We start from the raw sequence: 17727 nt of genomic DNA, 5'->3' as shown, positions 1-17727 counted from the left end.
TTCAGGCTCATTTGAAAACTACACGCCTTGTGTGTTTGAGAAGGGTTGGAACAACACTCTACAGGGCTCGGGCCCTAAAGGAATTTAGTTTGATACCCCTGGTCTAAGCTCTCTCAGTTATCAGAAAAAAAGCACCACCCTGCCCCGTGTGAGGCTCGAACTCACGACCTTCAGATTATGAGACTGACGCGCTGCCTAACTGCGCCAACGAGGCCCGTGGGCTAGAGGGGGCCCGAACAGAGATAAAGTAGCTTCTAGGTCCCCGGTTTCAGGTGTGGCTCGAACAGTCCATCTCTAGCCAGGCAAGGGTGTCAGGATGGCCGAGCGGTCTAAGGCGCTGCGTTCAGGTCGCAGTCTCCCCCTGGAGGCGTGGGTTCGAATCCCACTTCTGACAGACCTATCCTTTGGCTGCAGACAGAGACTTCAGTCTTCTGCCATGTTGGGCCAGCAGGGCGTTAACTTTGACAAAACAACGCATTAGGCAGATGCTAGTATTAATTGGGCAGGCGTTGAAGGCAAGGATGAGTTTTTAGACACTTTTTGAAAATGGTTAAAGCCTCCGCTGCTCGAATTGAGATAGGCAAGCAGATCCACCAGCATAGGTCTGAACCAGCGACTTTAGGTATGTTGCTGCAGAGCCAGTGGTTATCTTGTAGGCAAACATCAGTACCTTGAATCTGATGCGAACAGCTATTGGTAGCCAGTGCAAAATTATGAAGAGAGGTGTGACGTGGGCTTTCTTTGGCTCGTTGAAGACCACTCTCGCTGCTGCATCCTGGATCAGTTGCAGAGGCTTGATAGTACGTGCCGGAAGACCCGCCAAGGGAGCGTAACAGTAGTCCGGTCTGGAGAAAACAGAGAGCTTGGACAAGGAGTTGTGTGGCCTGCTCTGATCGGAAGGGTCTAATCTTCCGAACGTTGTACAAGGCGAATCTTCAGGACCGGGCCAGTGCAGCAATATGGCCTTTGAAACTTCACAAAACCTCAGGAGGACGTGGCCACGTGTTACATGAATATGAGAGGGATGCTATTACCGCCTTCGTGTAGCATTAGCCAGCATGAATGCAGAATTTTGACTTCATTGTAAATAAAAGGATTGCACGGGCCTACACGCAATGTCGCTGGACGAGATTCAGGGAATTTACCTGGAACCTCACAGTTTTCCACAAAGCATCATTTCACCTGCCCTGAAGAGGAGCTGTGGCCTTTTGCCCCCAGGAGACACAGGGAAACCCACACGAAAGGGGACAGAGAACCTCACTCTGTCTTTCTGAGCCACGGGTGTCAAACTCAGTCCCCTGCAGAGTTCAAGCCTGATTGAACACACCTGATCCAACCAATCATGCCCTTCAGGCTCATTTGAAAACTACACGCCTTGTGTGTTTGAGAAGGGTTGGAACAACACTCTACAGGGCTCGGGCCCTAAAGGAATTTAGTTTGATACCCCTGGTCTAAGCTCTCTCAGTTATCAGAAAAAAAGCACCACCCTGCCCCGTGTGAGGCTCGAACTCACGACCTTCAGATTATGAGACCGACGCGCTGCCTAACTGCGCCAACGAGGCCCGTGGGCTAGAGGGGGCCCGAACAGAGATAAAGTAGCTTCTAGGTCCCCGGTTTCAGGTGTGGCTCGAACAGTCCATCTCTAGCCAGGCAAGGGTGTCAGGATGGCCGAGCGGTCTAAGGCGCTGCGTTCAGGTCGCAGTCTCCCCTGGAGGCGTGGGTTCGAATCCCACTTCTGACAGACCTATCCTTTGGCTGCAGACAGAGACTTCAGTCTTCTGCCATGTTGGGCCAGCAGGGCGTTAACTTTGACAAAACAACGCATTAGGCAGATGCTAGTATTAATTGGGCAGGCGTTGAAGGCAAGGATGAGTTTTTAGACACTTTTTGAAAATGGTTAAAGCCTCCGCTGCTCGAATTGAGATAGGCAAGCAGATCCACCAGCATAGGTCTGAACCAGCGACTTTAGGTATGTTGCTGCAGAGCCAGTGGTTATCTTGTAGGCAAACATCAGTACCTTGAATCTGATGCGAACAGCTATTGGTAGCCAGTGCAAAATTATGAAGAGAGGTGTGACGTGGGCTTTCTTTGGCTCGTTGAAGACCACTCTCGCTGCTGCATCCTGGATCAGTTGCAGAGGCTTGATAGTACGTGCCGGAAGACCCGCCAAGGGAGCGTAACAGTAGTCCGGTCTGGAGAAAACAGAGAGCTTGGACAAGGAGTTGTGTGGCCTGCTCTGATCGGAAGGGTCTAATCTTCCGAACGTTGTACAAGGCGAATCTTCAGGACCGGGCCAGTGCAGCAATATGGCCTTTGAAACTTCACAAAACCTCAGGAGGACGTGGCCACGTGTTACATGAATATGAGCGGGATGCTATTACTGCCTTCGTGTAGCATTAGCCAGCATGAATGCAGAATTTTGACTTCATTGTAAATAAAAGGATTGCACGGGCCTACACGCAATGTCGCTGGATGAGATTCAGGGAATTTACCTGGAACCTCACAGTTTTCCACAAAGCATCATTTCACCTGCCCTGAAGAGGAGCTGTGGCCTTTTGCCCCCAGGAGACACAGGGAAACCCACACGAAAGGGGACAGAGAACCTCACTCTGTCTTTCTGAGCCACGGGTGTCAAACTCAGTCCCCTGCAGAGTTTAGATTCAAGCCTGATTGAACACACCTGATCCAACCAATCATGCCCTTCAGGCTCATTTGAAAACTACACGCCTTGTGTGTTTGAGAAGGGTTGGAACAACACTCTACAGGGCTCGGGCCCTAAAGGAATTTAGTTTGATACCCCTGGTCTAAGCTCTCTCAGTTATCAGAAAAAAAGCACCACCCTGCCCCGTGTGAGGCTCGAACTCACGACCTTCAGATTATGAGACTGACGCGCTGCCTAACTGCGCCAACGAGGCCCGTGGGCTAGAGGGGGCCCGAACAGAGATAAAGTACCTTCTAGGTCCCCGGTTTCAGGTGTGGCTCGAACAGTCCATCTCTAGCCAGGCAAGGGTGTCAGGATGGCCGAGCGGTCTAAGGCGCTGCGTTCAGGTCGCAGTCTCCCCTGGAGGCGTGGGTTCGAATCCCACTTCTGACAGACCTATCCTTTGGCTGCAGACAGAGACTTCAGTCTTCTGCCATGTTGGGCCAGCAGGGCGTTAACTTTGACAAAACAACGCATTAGGCAGATGCTAGTATTAATTGGGCAGGCGTTGAAGGCAAGGATGAGTTTTTAGACACTTTTTGAAAATGGTTAAAGCCTCCGCTGCTCGAATTGAGATAGGCAAGCAGATCCACCAGCATAGGTCTGAACCAGCGACTTTAGGTATGTTGCTGCAGAGCCAGTGGTTATCTTGTAGGCAAACATCAGTACCTTGAATCTGATGCGAACAGCTATTGGTAGCCAGTGCAAAATTATGAAGAGAGGTGTGACGTGGGCTTTCTTTGGCTCGTTGAAGACCACTCTCGCTGCTGCATCCTGGATCAGTTGCAGAGGCTTGATAGTACGTGCCGGAAGACCCGCCAAGGGAGCGTAACAGTAGTCCGGTCTGGAGAAAACAGAGAGCTTGGACAAGGAGTTGTGTGGCCTGCTCTGATCGGAAGGGTCTAATCTTCCGAACGTTGTACAAGGCGAATCTTCAGGACCGGGCCAGTGCAGCAATATGGCCTTTGAAACTTCACAAAACCTCAGGAGGACGTGGCCACGTGTTACATGAATATGAGCGGGATGCTATTACTGCCTTCGTGTAGCATTAGCCAGCATGAATGCAGAATTTTGACTTCATTGTAAATAAAAGGATTGCACGGGCCTACACGCAATGTCGCTGGATGAGATTCAGGGAATTTACCTGGAACCTCACAGTTTTCCACAAAGCATCATTTCACCTGCCCTGAAGAGGAGCTGTGGCCTTTTGCCCCCAGGAGACACAGGGAAACCCACACGAAAGGGGACAGAGAACCTCACTCTGTCTTTCTGAGCCACGGGTGTCAAACTCAGTCCCCTGCAGAGTTTAGATTCAAGCCTGATTGAACACACCTGATCCAACCAATCATGCCCTTCAGGCTCATTTGAAAACTACACGCCTTGTGTGTTTGAGAAGGGTTGGAACAACACTCTACAGGGCTCGGGCCCTAAAGGAATTTAGTTTGATACCCCTGGTCTAAGCTCTCTCAGTTATCAGAAAAAAAGCACCACCCTGCCCCGTGTGAGGCTCGAACTCACGACCTTCAGATTATGAGACTGACGCGCTGCCTAACTGCGCCAACGAGGCCCGTGGGGTAGAGTGGGCCCGAACAGAGATAAAGTAGCTTCTAGGTCCCCGGTTTCAGGTGTGGCTCGAACAGTCCATCTCTAGCCAGGCAAGGGTGTCAGGATGGCCGAGCGGTCTAAGGCGCTGCGTTCAGGTCGCAGTCTCCCCTGGAGGCGTGGGTTCGAATCCCACTTCTGACAGACCTATCCTTTGGCTGCAGACAGAGACTTCAGTCTTCTGCCATGTTGGGCCAGCAGGGCGTTAACTTTGACAAAACAACGCATTAGGCAGATGCTAGTATTAATTGGGCAGGCGTTGAAGGCAAGGATGAGTTTTTAGACACTTTTTGAAAATGGTTAAAGCCTCCGCTGCTCGAATTGAGATAGGCAAGCAGATCCACCAGCATAGGTCTGAACCAGCGACTTTAGGTATGTTGCTGCAGAGCCAGTGGTTATCTTGTAGGCAAACATCAGTACCTTGAATCTGATGCGAACAGCTATTGGTAGCCAGTGCAAAATTATGAAGAGAGGTGTGACGTGGGCTTTCTTTGGCTCGTTGAAGACCACTCTCGCTGCTGCATCCTGGATCAGTTGCAGAGGCTTGATAGTACGTGCCGGAAGACCCGCCAAGGGAGCGTAACAGTAGTCCGGTCTGGAGAAAACAGAGAGCTTGGACAAGGAGTTGTGTGGCCTGCTCTGATCGGAAGGGTCTAATCTTCCGAACGTTGTACAAGGCGAATCTTCAGGACCGGGCCAGTGCAGCAATATGGCCTTTGAAACTTCACTAAACCTCAGGAGGACGTGGCCACGTGTTACATGAATATGAGCGGGATGCTATTACTGCCTTCGTGTAGCATTAGCCAGCATGAATGCAGAATTTTGACTTCATTGTAAATAAAAGGATTGCACGGGCCTACACGCAATGTCGCTGGATGAGATTCAGGGAATTTACCTGGAACCTCACAGTTTTCCACAAAGCATCATTTCACCTGCCCTGAAGAGGAGCTGTGGCCTTTTGCCCCCAGGAGACACAGGGAAACCCACACGAAAGGGGACAGAGAACCTCACTCTGTCTTTCTGAGCCACGGGTGTCAAACTCAGTCCCCTGCAGAGTTTAGATTCAAGCCTGATTGAACACACCTGATCCAACCAATCATGCCCTTCAGGCTCATTTGAAAACTACACGCCTTGTGTGTTTGAGAAGGGTTGGAACAACACTCTACAGGGCTCGGGCCCTAAAGGAATTTAGTTTGATACCCCTGGTCTAAGCTCTCTCAGTTATCAGAAAAAAAGCACCACCCTGCCCCGTGTGAGGCTCGAACTCACGACCTTCAGATTATGAGACTGACGCGCTGCCTAACTGCGCCAACGAGGCCCGTGGGCTAGAGGGGGCCCGAACAGAGATAAAGTAGCTTCTAGGTCCCCGGTTTCAGGTGTGGCTCGAACAGTCCATCTCTAGCCAGGCAAGGGTGTCAGGATGGCCGAGCGGTCTAAGGCGCTGCGTTCAGGTCGCAGTCTCCCCTGGAGGCGTGGGTTCGAATCCCACTTCTGACAGACCTATCCTTTGGCTGCAGACAGAGACTTCAGTCTTCTGCCATGTTGGGCCAGCAGGGCGTTAACTTTGACAAAACAACGCATTAGGCAGATGCTAGTATTAATTGGGCAGGCGTTGAAGGCAAGGATGAGTTTTTAGACACTTTTTGAAAATGGTTAAAGCCTCCGCTGCTCGAATTGAGATAGGCAAGCAGATCCACCAGCATAGGTCTGAACCAGCGACTTTAGGTATGTTGCTGCAGAGCCAGTGGTTATCTTGTAGGCAAACATCAGTACCTTGAATCTGATGCGAACAGCTATTGGTAGCCAGTGCAAAATTATGAAGAGAGGTGTGACGTGGGCTTTCTTTGGCTCGTTGAAGACCACTCTCGCTGCTGCATCCTGGATCAGTTGCAGAGGCTTGATAGTACGTGCCGGAAGACCCGCCAAGGGAGCGTAACAGTAGTCCGGTCTGGAGAAAACAGAGAGCTTGGACAAGGAGTTGTGTGGCCTGCTCTGATCGGAAGGGTCTAATCTTCCGAACGTTGTACAAGGCGAATCTTCAGGACCGGGCCAGTGCAGCAATATGGCCTTTGAAACTTCACAAAACCTCAGGAGGACGTGGCCACGTGTTACATGAATATGAGCGGGATGCTATTACTGCCTTCGTGTAGCATTAGCCAGCATGAATGCAGAATTTTGACTTCATTGTAAATAAAAGGATTGCACGGGCCTACACGCAATGTCGCTGGATGAGATTCAGGGAATTTACCTGGAACCTCACAGTTTTCCACAAAGCATCATTTCACCTGCCCTGAAGAGGAGCTGTGGCCTTTTGCCCCCAGGAGACACAGGGAAACCCACACGAAAGGGGACAGAGAACCTCACTCTGTCTTTCTGAGCCACGGGTGTCAAACTCAGTCCCCTGCAGAGTTTAGATTCAAGCCTGATTGAACACACCTGATCCAACCAATCATGCCCTTCAGGCTCATTTGAAAACTACACGCCTTGTGTGTTTGAGAAGGGTTGGAACAACACTCTACAGGGCTCGGGCCCTAAAGGAATTTAGTTTGATACCCCTGGTCTAAGCTCTCTCAGTTATCAGAAAAAAAGCACCACCCTGCCCCGTGTGAGGCTCGAACTCACGACCTTCAGATTATGAGACTGACGCGCTGCCTAACTGCGCCAACGAGGCCCGTGGGCTAGAGGGGGCCCGAACAGAGATAAAGTAGCTTCTAGGTCCCCGGTTTCAGGTGTGGCTCGAACAGTCCATCTCTAGCCAGGCAAGGGTGTCAGGATGGCCGAGCGGTCTAAGGCGCTGCGTTCAGGTCGCAGTCTCCCCTGGAGGCGTGGGTTCGAATCCCACTTCTGACAGACCTATCCTTTGGCTGCAGACAGAGACTTCAGTCTTCTGCCATGTTGGGCCAGCAGGGCGTTAACTTTGACAAAACAACGCATTAGGCAGATGCTAGTATTAATTGGGCAGGCGTTGAAGGCAAGGATGAGTTTTTAGACACTTTTTGAAAATGGTTAAAGCCTCCGCTGCTCGAATTGAGATAGGCAAGCAGATCCACCAGCATAGGTCTGAACCAGCGACTTTAGGTATGTTGCTGCAGAGCCAGTGGTTATCTTGTAGGCAAACATCAGTACCTTGAATCTGATGCGAACAGCTATTGGTAGCCAGTGCAAAATTATGAAGAGAGGTGTGACGTGGGCTTTCTTTGGCTCGTTGAAGACCACTCTCGCTGCTGCATCCTGGATCAGTTGCAGAGGCTTGATAGTACGTGCCGGAAGACCCGCCAAGGGAGCGTAACAGTAGTCCGGTCTGGAGAAAACAGAGAGCTTGGACAAGGAGTTGTGTGGCCTGCTCTGATCGGAAGGGTCTAATCTTCCGAACGTTGTACAAGGCGAATCTTCAGGACCGGGCCAGTGCAGCAATATGGCCTTTGAAACTTCACAAAACCTCAGGAGGACGTGGCCACGTGTTACATGAATATGAGCGGGATGCTATTACTGCCTTCGTGTAGCATTAGCCAGCATGAATGCAGAATTTTGACTTCATTGTAAATAAAAGGATTGCACGGGCCTACACGCAATGTCGCTGGATGAGATTCAGGGAATTTACCTGGAACCTCACAGTTTTCCACAAAGCATCATTTCACCTGCCCTGAAGAGGAGCTGTGGCCTTTTGCCCCCAGGAGACACAGGGAAACCCACACGAAAGGGGACAGAGAACCTCACTCTGTCTTTCTGAGCCACGGGTGTCAGACTCAGTCCCCTGCAGAGTTTAGATTCAAGCCTGATTGAACACACCTGATCCAACCAATCATGCCCTTCAGGCTCATTTGAAAACTACACGCCTTGTGTGTTTGAGAAGGGTTGGAACAACACTCTACAGGGCTCGGGCCCTAAAGGAATTTAGTTTGATACCCCTGGTCTAAGCTCTCTCAGTTATCAGAAAAAAAGCACCACCCTGCCCCGTGTGAGGCTCGAACTCACGACCTTCAGATTATGAGACTGACGCGCTGCCTAACTGCGCCAACGAGGCCCGTGGGCTAGAGGGGGCCCGAACAGAGATAAAGTAGCTTCTAGGTCCCCGGTTTCAGGTGTGGCTCGAACAGTCCATCTCTAGCCAGGCAAGGGTGTCAGGATGGCCGAGCGGTCTAAGGCGCTGCGTTCAGGTCGCAGTCTCCCCTGGAGGCGTGGGTTCGAATCCCACTTCTGACAGACCTATCCTTTGGCTGCAGACAGAGACTTCAGTCTTCTGCCATGTTGGGCCAGCAGGGCGTTAACTTTGACAAAACAACGCATTAGGCAGATGCTAGTATTAATTGGGCAGGCGTTGAAGGCAAGGATGAGTTTTTAGACACTTTTTGAAAATGGTTAAAGCCTCCGCTGCTCGAATTGAGATAGGCAAGCAGATCCACCAGCATAGGTCTGAACCAGCGACTTTAGGTATGTTGCTGCAGAGCCAGTGGTTATCTTGTAGGCAAACATCAGTACCTTGAATCTGATGCGAACAGCTATTGGTAGCCAGTGCAAAATTATGAAGAGAGGTGTGACGTGGGCTTTCTTTGGCTCGTTGAAGACCACTCTCGCTGCTGCATCCTGGATCAGTTGCAGAGGCTTGATAGTACGTGCCGGAAGACCCGCCAAGGGAGCGTAACAGTAGTCCGGTCTGGAGAAAACAGAGAGCTTGGACAAGGAGTTGTGTGGCCTGCTCTGATCGGAAGGGTCTAATCTTCCGAACGTTGTACAAGGCGAATCTTCAGGACCGGGCCAGTGCAGCAATATGGCCTTTGAAACTTCACAAAACCTCAGGAGGACGTGGCCACGTGTTACATGAATATGAGCGGGATGCTATTACTGCCTTCGTGTAGCATTAGCCAGCATGAATGCAGAATTTTGACTTCATTGTAAATAAAAGGATTGCACGGGCCTACACGCAATGTCGCTGGATGAGATTCAGGGAATTTACCTGGAACCTCACAGTTTTCCACAAAGCATCATTTCACCTGCCCTGAAGAGGAGCTGTGGCCTTTTGCCCCCAGGAGACACAGGGAAACCCACACGAAAGGGGACAGAGAACCTCACTCTGTCTTTCTGAGCCACGGGTGTCAAACTCAGTCCCCTGCAGAGTTTAGATTCAAGCCTGATTGAACACACCTGATCCAACCAATCATGCCCTTCAGGCTCATTTGAAAACTACACGCCTTGTGTGTTTGAGAAGGGTTGGAACAACACTCTACAGGGCTCGGGCCCTAAAGGAATTTAGTTTGATACCCCTGGTCTAAGCTCTCTCAGTTATCAGAAAAAAAGCACCACCCTGCCCCGTGTGAGGCTCGAACTCACGACCTTCAGATTATGAGACTGACGCGCTGCCTAACTGCGCCAACGAGGCCCGTGGGCTAGAGGGGGCCCGAACAGAGATAAAGTAGCTTCTAGGTCCCCGGTTTCAGGTGTGGCTCGAACAGTCCATCTCTAGCCAGGCAAGGGTGTCAGGATGGCCGAGCGGTCTAAGGCGCTGCGCTCAAGCTGGGGAACAATAGTCCGTCAAAGACGGGGAAGAAGGGAAGAAAAGAGGGAAGGAAGAAAAAGAGAAGGGGAAGAAGAGAAAGAAAAAATGAAGAAAAGAAAGGGTGAAATTTGATGTTCAAAGACGGATCTTCCTTAGCATGCGCGCAGTGATACATCTTCCGGTTTCTTCTTGCGGTAAATTCGCGCATTTATATTACACTGTTTTCTATTGCAGGTGCTCCCCTCGACCGGGGTTCGAATCCAGCTAAAGACAACTTTTTGTTTTATTGTTAATTGCTTTAAATAAATGAAGTTTCAAGGTTAATTAAATGTATATATGTGCTTGTTTGATATTTTTTTATTACATTTTAATACACCAATGGAAATGTGTTTTGTTATTATTAGTTATTTAGTAGTTGTTGTATTATTTTTGTTATTAAGCATGTTATTATGTGTAGTTGTATTCATATTTATTTTAAGCATGTTATTAGTTGTGATTCTATTGATATTAAATCAGATTTTTTTTAAGGTTACATTCATTCAAGACACCTTTAAATCTGTCATTTTTAATTAAAAAAGGATGCAAAAATAGTCATTATTATGCTTAAAAATGTCTGTGACAAATGACAAAGTGCAAATTATCTTTTTATAGGAATACGTTCTATTGTTGCAGTGTACTGATGAAATGTTTAATAAAGTACAAATAAAAAAGCAATCATTCTCTTTTTTTTTTTTTTTTACAATTATGCCAACATAACAGTAATGAATATTAAACAAATTAAATTTATATAAGTTTTCAAAAAAAAAAAATTAAAAGGGAAATAAAAGGAAAATAAATGTAGAAATCAAAACACATTTCTCAATTTGTTTTTTTTATTTATTTTACAATTATGCTAACAGAAAAGTAATGAATATTAAATGAAGTTTTCAAACAATAAATTAAAAAGGTAAAAGTAAAAGTTAAATAGGATTAAAAAAGCAAGTTAAATAAAATAATGTTAGACACAAATATTAACAATAGTGAACTATATTTAAACAACTATATACACACAACAATAAATAAAAATATACAGTGTATACATTATTTGGGAGAAGGTTCTCCGGATTTACTCTAACCACTTTTCTTTTGTAATGTTCTCAGTCTGTGGACAGTATATACACCTTGCCCCTGTACTGGCTATGTCCGTTGCACTGATTTTGAATTTTCCACACTTCCTGCAAGTGTTTGCCTTGTAGGGTCTCTTGGGCATGGTTTGTGGAGCTGGTTGTGAATTGGTGCTCTGCAAAATAGGCTGTAACAGTGGCATCCTATGGACCGCTGACAGTCTTTGAACCATTTGTAGACCCTGGAACACTGGCACACCCTGAAACATCGACAAAAATATGGTTTTCTGGTATTAAAAGAAAAATTGAACAAGTTTAATAATTCGTACAGAATGGAACGTGAAAAGTGCCTTTATAGAATACTTTATACATTATGCCATTACTTACAGAGACAGTACTGCTTGGTATAGAGGCACAAGACACTGCTGCGCTGGGTTGGTCTTCAACCTGAGAAGGTCTCCTGACCACACTAAGATTTGGCTTTGCTGCAGCAATGTGAGAGCCAGTAAATCTTGGTTTGGTAAATCAAAAATGTGAGAAGACAGAATGTGTTATAATAGCAAGAATTACGATTTATATTAATATTACTATTTTAAGTAAATGCAGGTTTTTAAAAACATTTCTTTCTGAATAGAAGTGTCATCCATATTTATTAGCAGTATTGACTCCTGAAATTACTACAAAGTATTTGCATGATGGAATAATTGTTAATGTGTACAGTTAATAATAGCCAGCGTCTATGTGGTATGTTACCTGAGATTGAGAAAGAAAGATAATGTAGCTTTAACACATGAGAAGTATTGAGAGGGATGCCATGAGGGACATGAGTCTAGTCTCAAGAGAGAAAGCAAACAGGTTACATTCTACATTTATCCTTGACCATGTGACTTAAACCAAATCTGAGATATTCAAACTGACCATTCAGCAGACAACAGGTGCCCCCACTGTACAAGAGGGGTGACAATTAGTAGGTCTCAGCCAGCATCTCATAGCATTCTTGCTTTTTCTTTTTTTCTTCATCTTACGTTCTGAACTTTCTTGAATTTTAATTGAGCACATTCTTAAGTGGTATTATTAAAAAAGTTAAATAGTAATTCTTACCATTGAAAATTGTGTTGCAACTCTTTGCTGTTTCAGCATCATGAGGTTCTTCCACCACCCTTTGTGCTGGTCCAGTAGAGGCTTAAGACGGAAAAAAAAAAAAAAAAACCTTAATACATAATTCAGAAAGAAACCTTTTCAGTAAATATACTAATGATACTAATAAAAAACATGCATTTCAGCACACCTCCAAGCAAGGTTGTTTGGCCACGAGACAGCATCTGACATTTCTCTATCTGTAAGCATTATAACAAATATAATGCACAATACAAGTGAGTCCCTTAAGAGAGCATAAAATACTTCATTAAATTCATATATTTATTCATTCATTCATTCATTTCTAGGACACAAGTCACATTTATCTTATATATAATGTTACAACTGGTATCTCTATTTAGAGGAGAAAGATACAAGACAGGAACATTTCTTAAAATACCTGCAACATTACATAAATGTCTATAAACAATTATTACACACTCTGGTTTGCACTGTTGAAAGCCATAACATAACACAACCATCACATTACATCGTTCAAATGAATGGGACCAGGTAAATGTTTGTTCTGAAGCCTGATGTGTTGTTCTCTTATGCAAATACACTAAACCAAGATACTAATAATGTTCGATTACGATTATTTTTTATTTTTATACATCTATAATGCAAAGGTAACAAACACTCACCCATTGACAAATCTCGTACCACTTTTTATGTCGAACTACGCGACAATGACCCTTGTCATAGGTCACAAACTTGAGTAATTAACCTTTTTTACCTCTGACACGCCCCCTGAGGATGATGTCATTCTTTCGTACACCTTCGGCACGATTCGGCAACTTGATTGACACCTGACTAGAAGCGCTGACCCCTCCACCTAGCGGTGAGACGCGGAAACGTGCCGTCGAAATCCCCCTGCTCTCTGATTGGTCAAATGTCACGAATGTCAAGATAATGTTATAAATTGCGCTTTTTGATTGGCTGGAAATGTTAAGGCGCTTCGACGCGATTGGTCCAAATGTCATAGCGCTTCGATGCGATTGGCTGCGCAGTTCGACATTGCTCAACATTTCTGAAATTATGTCGGACTATCCTTCGTCAGCTAGCGCTCAGGTCGCAGTCTCCCCTGGAGGCGTGGGTTCGAATCCCACTTCTGACAGACCTATCCTTTGGCTGCAGACAGAGACTTCAGTCTTCTGCCATGTTGGGCCAGCAGGGCGTTAACTTTGACAAAACAACGCATTAGGCAGATGCTAGTATTAATTGGGCAGGCGTTGAAGGCAAGGATGAGTTTTTAGACACTTTTTGAAAATGGTTAAAGCCTCCGCTGCTCGAATTGAGATAGGCAAGCAGATCCACCAGCATAGGTCTGAACCAGCGACTTTAGGTATGTTGCTGCAGAGCCAGTGGTTATCTTGTAGGCAAACATCAGTACCTTGAATCTGATGCGAACAGCTATTGGTAGCCAGTGCAAAATTATGAAGAGAGGTGTGACGTGGGCTTTCTTTGGCTCGTTGAAGACCACTCTCGCTGCTGCATCCTGGATCAGTTGCAGAGGCTTGATAGTACGTGCCGGAAGACCCGCCAAGGGAGCGTAACAGTAGTCCGGTCTGGAGAAAACAGAGAGCTTGGACAAGGAGTTGTGTGGCCTGCTCTGATCGGAAGGGTCTAATCTTCCGAACGTTGTACAAGGCGAATCTTCAGGACCGGGCCAGTGCAGCAATATGGCCTTTGAAACTTCACAAAACCTCAGGAGGACGTGGCCACGTGTTACATGAATATGAGCGGGATGCTATTACTGCCTTCGTGTAGCATTAGCCAGCATGAATGCAGAATTTTGACTTCATTGTAAATAAAAGGATTGCACGGGCCTACACGCAATGTCGCTGGATGAGATTCAGGGAATTTACCTGGAACCTCACAGTTTTCCACAAAGCATCATTTCACCTGCCCTGAAGAGGAGCTGTGGCCTTTTGCCCCCAGGAGACACAGGGAAACCCACACGAAAGGGGACAGAGAACCTCACTCTGTCTTTCTGAGCCACGGGTGTCAAACTCAGTCCCCTGCAGAGTTTAGATTCAAGCCTGATTGAACACACCTGATCCAACCAATCATGCCCTTCAGGCTCATTTGAAAACTACACGCCTTGTGTGTTTGAGAAGGGTTGGAACAACACTCTACAGGGCTCGGGCCCTAAAGGAATTTAGTTTGATACCCCTGGTCTAAGCTCTCTCAGTTATCAGAAAAAAAGCACCACCCTGCCCCGTGTGAGGCTCGAACTCACGACCTTCAGATTATGAGACTGACGCGCTGCCTAACTGCGCCAACGAGGCCCGTGGGCTAGAGGGGGCCCGAACAGAGATAAAGTAGCTTCTAGGTCCCCGGTTTCAGGTGTGGCTCGAACAGTCCATCTCTAGCCAGGCAAGGGTGTCAGGATGGCCGAGCGGTCTAAGGCGCTGCGTTCAGGTCGCAGTCTCCCCTGGAGGCGTGGGTTCGAATCCCACTTCTGACAGACCTATCCTTTGGCTGCAGACAGAGACTTCAGTCTTCTGCCATGTTGGGCCAGCAGGGCGTTAACTTTGACAAAACAACGCATTAGGCAGATGCTAGTATTAATTGGGCAGGCGTTGAAGGCAAGGATGAGTTTTTAGACACTTTTTGAAAATGGTTAAAGCCTCCGCTGCTCGAATTGAGATAGGCAAGCAGATCCACCAGCATAGGTCTGAACCAGCGACTTTAGGTATGTTGCTGCAGAGCCAGTGGTTATCTTGTAGGCAAACATCAGTACCTTGAATCTGATGCGAACAGCTATTGGTAGCCAGTGCAAAATTATGAAGAGAGGTGTGACGTGGGCTTTCTTTGGCTCGTTGAAGACCACTCTCGCTGCTGCATCCTGGATCAGTTGCAGAGGCTTGATAGTACGTGCCGGAAGACCCGCCAAGGGAGCGTAACAGTAGTCCGGTCTGGAGAAAACAGAGAGCTTGGACAAGGAGTTGTGTGGCCTGCTCTGATCGGAAGGGTCTAATCTTCCGAACGTTGTACAAGGCGAATCTTCAGGACCGGGCCAGTGCAGCAATATGGCCTTTGAAACTTCACAAAACCTCAGGAGGACGTGGCCACGTGTTACATGAATATGAGCGGGATGCTATTACTGCCTTCGTGTAGCATTAGCCAGCATGAATGCAGAATTTTGACTTCATTGTAAATAAAAGGATTGCACGGGCCTACACGCAATGTCGCTGGATGAGATTCAGGGAATTTACCTGGAACCTCACAGTTTTCCACAAAGCATCATTTCACCTGCCCTGAAGAGGAGCTGTGGCCTTTTGCCCCCAGGAGACACAGGGAAACCCACACGAAAGGGGACAGAGAACCTCACTCTGTCTTTCTGAGCCACGGGTGTCAAACTCAGTCCCCTGCAGAGTTTAGATTCAAGCCTGATTGAACACACCTGATCCAACCAATCATGCCCTTCAGGCTCATTTGAAAACTACACGCCTTGTGTGTTTGAGAAGGGTTGGAACAACACTCTACAGGGCTCGGGCCCTAAAGGAATTTAGTTTGATACCCCTGGTCTAAGCTCTCTCAGTTATCAGAAAAAAAGCACCACCCTGCCCCGTGTGAGGCTCGAACTCACGACCTTCAGATTATGAGACTGACGCGCTGCCTAACTGCGCCAACGAGGCCCGTGGGCTAGAGGGGGCCCGAACAGAGATAAAGTAGCTTCTAGGTCCCCGGTTTCAGGTGTGGCTCGAACAGTCCATCTCTAGCCAGGCAAGGGTGTCAGGATGGCCGAGCGGTCTAAGGCGCTGCGTTCAGGTCGCAGTCTCCCCTGGAGGCGTGGGTTCGAATCCCACTTCTGACAGACCTATCCTTTGGCTGCAGACAGAGACTTCAGTCTTCTGCCATGTTGGGCCAGCAGGGCGTTAACTTTGACAAAACAACGCATTAGGCAGATGCTAGTATTAATTGGGCAGGCGTTGAAGGCAAGGATGAGTTTTTAGACACTTTTTGAAAATGGTTAAAGCCTCCGCTGCTCGAATTGAGATAGGCAAGCAGATCCACCAGCATAGGTCTGAACCAGCGACTTTAGGTATGTTGCTGCAGAGCCAGTGGTTATCTTGTAGGCAAACATCAGTACCTTGAATCTGATGCGAACAGCTATTGGTAGCCAGTGCAAAATTATGAAGAGAGGTGTGACGTGGGCTTTCTTTGGCTCGTTGAAGACCACTCTCGCTGCTGCATCCTGGATCAGTTGCAGAGGCTTGATAGTACGTGCCGGAAGACCCGCCAAGGGAGCGTAACAGTAGTCCGGTCTGGAGAAAACAGAGAGCTTGGACAAGGAGTTGTGTGGCCTGCTCTGATCGGAAGGGTCTAATCTTCCGAACGTTGTACAAGGCGAATCTTCAGGACCGGGCCAGTGCAGCAATATGGCCTTTGAAACTTCACAAAACCTCAGGAGGACGTGGCCACGTGTTACATGAATATGAGCGGGATGCTATTACTGCCTTCGTGTAGCATTAGCCAGCATGAATGCAGAATTTTGACTTCATTGTAAATAAAAGGATTGCACGGGCCTACACGCAATGTCGCTGGATGAGATTCAGGGAATTTACCTGGAACCTCACAGTTTTCCACAAAGCATCATTTCACCTGCCCTGAAGAGGAGCTGTGGCCTTTTGCCCCCAGGAGACACAGGGAAACCCACACGAAAGGGGACAGAGAACCTCACTCTGTCTTTCTGAGCCACGGGTGTCAAACTCAGTCCCCTGCAGAGTTTAGATTCAAGCCTGATTGAACACACCTGATCCAACCAATCATGCCCTTCAGGCTCATTTGAAAACTACACGCCTTGTGTGTTTGAGAAGGGTTGGAACAACACTCTACAGGGCTCGGGCCCTAAAGGAATTTAGTTTGATACCCCTGGTCTAAGCTCTCTCAGTTATCAGAAAAAAAGCACCACCCTGCCCCGTGTGAGGCTCGAACTCACGACCTTCAGATTATGAGACTGACGCGCTGCCTAACTGCGCCAACGAGGCCCGTGGGCTAGAGGGGGCCCGAACAGAGATAAAGTAGCTTCTAGGTCCCCGGTTTCAGGTGTGGCTCGAACAGTCCATCTCTAGCCAGGCAAGGGTGTCAGGATGGCCGAGCGGTCTAAGGCGCTGCGTTCAGGTCGCAGTCTCCCCTGGAGGCGTGGGTTCGAATCCCACTTCTGACAGACCTATCCTTTGGCTGCAGACAGAGACTTCAGTCTTCTGCCATGTTGGGCCAGCAGGGCGTTAACTTTGACAAAACAACGCATTAGGCAGATGCTAGTATTAATTGGGCAGGCGTTGAAGGCAAGGATGAGTTTTTAGACACTTTTTGAAAATGGTTAAAGCCTCCGCTGCTCGAATTGAGATAGGCAAGCAGATCCACCAGCATAGGTCTGAACCAGCGACTTTAGGTATGTTGCTGCAGAGCCAGTGGTTATCTTGTAGGCAAACATCAGTACCTTGAATCTGATGCGAACAGCTATTGGTAGCCAGTGCAAAATTATGAAGAGAGGTGTGACGTGGGCTTTCTTTGGCTCGTTGAAGACCACTCTCGCTGCTGCATCCTGGATCAGTTGCAGAGGCTTGATAGTACGTGCCGGAAGACCCGCCAAGGGAGCGTAACAGTAGTCCGGTCTGGAGAAAACAGAGAGCTTGGACAAGGAGTTGTGTGGCCTGCTCTGATCGGAAGGGTCTAAT

General features: G+C 47.8%; 20 non-coding genes across 20 annotated transcripts; 10 read left to right on the top strand and 10 right to left on the bottom strand.

Moving 5' to 3' along the window:
* Window positions 1–140: 140 nt before the first annotated feature.
* trnam-cau (transfer RNA methionine (anticodon CAU)) lies at window positions 141–214 on the bottom strand. Its single transcript has one exon. It is a non-coding gene; the product is annotated as a tRNA-Met (tRNA).
* Window positions 215–310: 96 nt separating this feature from the next.
* Window positions 311–394, top strand: trnal-cag (transfer RNA leucine (anticodon CAG)). Its single transcript has one exon. It is a non-coding gene; the product is annotated as a tRNA-Leu (tRNA).
* A 1264-nt stretch (window positions 395–1658) lies between these two features.
* On the top strand, window positions 1659–1741 carry trnal-cag (transfer RNA leucine (anticodon CAG)). The gene has a single exon. It is a non-coding gene; the product is annotated as a tRNA-Leu (tRNA).
* A 1100-nt stretch (window positions 1742–2841) lies between these two features.
* Window positions 2842–2915, bottom strand: trnam-cau (transfer RNA methionine (anticodon CAU)). The gene has a single exon. It is a non-coding gene; the product is annotated as a tRNA-Met (tRNA).
* Window positions 2916–3011: 96 nt separating this feature from the next.
* Window positions 3012–3094, top strand: trnal-cag (transfer RNA leucine (anticodon CAG)). Its single transcript has one exon. It is a non-coding gene; the product is annotated as a tRNA-Leu (tRNA).
* A 1100-nt stretch (window positions 3095–4194) lies between these two features.
* trnam-cau (transfer RNA methionine (anticodon CAU)) lies at window positions 4195–4268 on the bottom strand. Its single transcript has one exon. It is a non-coding gene; the product is annotated as a tRNA-Met (tRNA).
* Window positions 4269–4364: 96 nt separating this feature from the next.
* On the top strand, window positions 4365–4447 carry trnal-cag (transfer RNA leucine (anticodon CAG)). The gene has a single exon. It is a non-coding gene; the product is annotated as a tRNA-Leu (tRNA).
* Window positions 4448–5547: 1100 nt separating this feature from the next.
* Window positions 5548–5621, bottom strand: trnam-cau (transfer RNA methionine (anticodon CAU)). Its single transcript has one exon. It is a non-coding gene; the product is annotated as a tRNA-Met (tRNA).
* Window positions 5622–5717: 96 nt separating this feature from the next.
* On the top strand, window positions 5718–5800 carry trnal-cag (transfer RNA leucine (anticodon CAG)). The gene has a single exon. It is a non-coding gene; the product is annotated as a tRNA-Leu (tRNA).
* A 1100-nt stretch (window positions 5801–6900) lies between these two features.
* Window positions 6901–6974, bottom strand: trnam-cau (transfer RNA methionine (anticodon CAU)). The gene has a single exon. It is a non-coding gene; the product is annotated as a tRNA-Met (tRNA).
* A 96-nt stretch (window positions 6975–7070) lies between these two features.
* On the top strand, window positions 7071–7153 carry trnal-cag (transfer RNA leucine (anticodon CAG)). Its single transcript has one exon. It is a non-coding gene; the product is annotated as a tRNA-Leu (tRNA).
* Window positions 7154–8253: 1100 nt separating this feature from the next.
* On the bottom strand, window positions 8254–8327 carry trnam-cau (transfer RNA methionine (anticodon CAU)). The gene has a single exon. It is a non-coding gene; the product is annotated as a tRNA-Met (tRNA).
* Window positions 8328–8423: 96 nt separating this feature from the next.
* Window positions 8424–8506, top strand: trnal-cag (transfer RNA leucine (anticodon CAG)). The gene has a single exon. It is a non-coding gene; the product is annotated as a tRNA-Leu (tRNA).
* Window positions 8507–9606: 1100 nt separating this feature from the next.
* On the bottom strand, window positions 9607–9680 carry trnam-cau (transfer RNA methionine (anticodon CAU)). Its single transcript has one exon. It is a non-coding gene; the product is annotated as a tRNA-Met (tRNA).
* A 4574-nt stretch (window positions 9681–14254) lies between these two features.
* trnam-cau (transfer RNA methionine (anticodon CAU)) lies at window positions 14255–14328 on the bottom strand. Its single transcript has one exon. It is a non-coding gene; the product is annotated as a tRNA-Met (tRNA).
* Window positions 14329–14424: 96 nt separating this feature from the next.
* Window positions 14425–14507, top strand: trnal-cag (transfer RNA leucine (anticodon CAG)). The gene has a single exon. It is a non-coding gene; the product is annotated as a tRNA-Leu (tRNA).
* A 1100-nt stretch (window positions 14508–15607) lies between these two features.
* Window positions 15608–15681, bottom strand: trnam-cau (transfer RNA methionine (anticodon CAU)). The gene has a single exon. It is a non-coding gene; the product is annotated as a tRNA-Met (tRNA).
* A 96-nt stretch (window positions 15682–15777) lies between these two features.
* trnal-cag (transfer RNA leucine (anticodon CAG)) lies at window positions 15778–15860 on the top strand. The gene has a single exon. It is a non-coding gene; the product is annotated as a tRNA-Leu (tRNA).
* A 1100-nt stretch (window positions 15861–16960) lies between these two features.
* trnam-cau (transfer RNA methionine (anticodon CAU)) lies at window positions 16961–17034 on the bottom strand. Its single transcript has one exon. It is a non-coding gene; the product is annotated as a tRNA-Met (tRNA).
* A 96-nt stretch (window positions 17035–17130) lies between these two features.
* On the top strand, window positions 17131–17213 carry trnal-cag (transfer RNA leucine (anticodon CAG)). The gene has a single exon. It is a non-coding gene; the product is annotated as a tRNA-Leu (tRNA).
* The last annotated feature ends 514 nt before the right edge of the window (window positions 17214–17727 follow it).

This window comes from Carassius gibelio, chromosome A4, assembly GCF_023724105.1.
Source record: "Carassius gibelio isolate Cgi1373 ecotype wild population from Czech Republic chromosome A4, carGib1.2-hapl.c, whole genome shotgun sequence".
In the NCBI taxonomy this organism is placed as follows: Eukaryota; Metazoa; Chordata; class Actinopteri; order Cypriniformes; family Cyprinidae; genus Carassius; species Carassius gibelio.
The sequence above is the reverse complement of the archived record's forward strand: the minus strand, read 5'-3'. Positions and strand labels throughout refer to the sequence as shown.